Here is a 1560-nt window from a genome sequence, read left to right as displayed (position 1 = left end):
CTTCCAAGTACTCACTAACAGGAGTCTTCGGCTCACTAAGATGTTTTTCCCTCCTTCATTGCTTCTTAGTGACTCCAGAATGCAGGAAGAGCCAGCCAAGTAGATTTAGCTTGAAGCTAAACAGTCCAAAAATGTCTGCTTCCTAACGTTCCAGGTCATCTGGTATAATCCGGGCCTCCTTAATCCAGATGGAGGGTCAGAGATCCACGAACACTTAGACTGTAGATGTAAAACTAACCAACTAGACCACTCGCAGGTGGAGATTTACCGGCTAGTTCACAGTAGCACTGAGGCAGAAGCCTTGCAGTTAGTTTGTTCCATTCTTTGTCCCTGAAACAAACTCAACAGCCACCAGCTTGAAAGAACAAACCAGAGGAGGAAGACTTCAAGAGTCAGTATCAGCTGAGAGGACTTGGACCCGCAGGTTTGACAGGTGTTTGCAGGGAAAAATACACACACGGATACAAAAAACGGTATTTTGATGAGATGACAACAGTTTGGCTGCTTGCAACCAGTCGGGTTCTTCACATACCTGCAACAACCTGATGAGGCCATCTGAGTCACATGACCTGCAGTTTCACTGTTTACGCACCAGAGGGCAGCATCATCCTGAGATGAGTTGGGTTCATTTATTATCTATTTCAAGTTCTGGAGATGGTTTGTAGATCAGCTTTTTCTTTTTTTTAATTCAACAGAATTTATTTGGGATGCTCTCAAACATACTTGGTGGCATTTAGTAATCAGCCTTCATTTCTGTCTTATTTGACATCACCCTGTATTTAAATGGGCGATCAATCTGAATGAGGTCAAGGTTCTTTTTGTGAGAGATTTGTGCTCAAACACAACCTCCACAGTTTAAGGAGCAAAGCAGCGAGAACAGTTACCTGAACACAGTTCTCCGTTGACGACGAAATGGAAAATTGAGGATTAATTCAAGTTGATTTAACTGTCGTTTACATAACAAATTATAAGAGATGCTTTCATTTATGTTCTTCCCTCATTAGTTTGTCTACCTGTCAACTAAATAATAGTTTTAGTTGGAAACGCGTCCTTATGATGCGGCCGGATGCATGTGGTATTAACCGTTGGTTGGTGAAAGTCATCAGGTTACAGGTTCTCTGAGTGACAGGAGAGCAGACACTAAATATTGAGATGAAACATTTCAAGTCATTCAGCAGTGCAACACCTGAGAGGCGTCACCTTCAAAATTATCAACGAGTTTGAACATTCAATTTATTAACATCAAAAGTTTTTCTCTAACTTTAAAGATTAAAACCATAAATGAGAATCGTTGTGGCGCAAACATCCAAGTGTAGATGAAATGAATGAGTCAGATGGAGGTCTAGTGAGGTTGAGACGGACTTAATATGATCACATGACTGTGGCTTCAAAGCCTCTCGCTGCACTGTTTGTTTTAGGCCTCGTTATTCTTTCAAGTCGGTGAGACGGAGGAGAGAAATAATTGATGGCAGCAGCTGAGCAGAAACCTCCAAAATATGAGCTTGTCAGGAGTGAGGAGAGATCAGAGTGTTGTTGGCTCCTCAAACCACCACAGCCTGC

The sequence above is a fragment of the Aulostomus chinensis genome, chromosome 22 (assembly GCF_037954235.1).
Source record: "Aulostomus chinensis isolate RoL2024-O1b breed Wild chromosome 22, RoL_Achi_v1.0, whole genome shotgun sequence".
Classification (NCBI taxonomy): domain Eukaryota; kingdom Metazoa; phylum Chordata; class Actinopteri; order Syngnathiformes; family Aulostomidae; genus Aulostomus; species Aulostomus chinensis.
Note: the sequence above shows the minus strand (reverse complement) of the source record.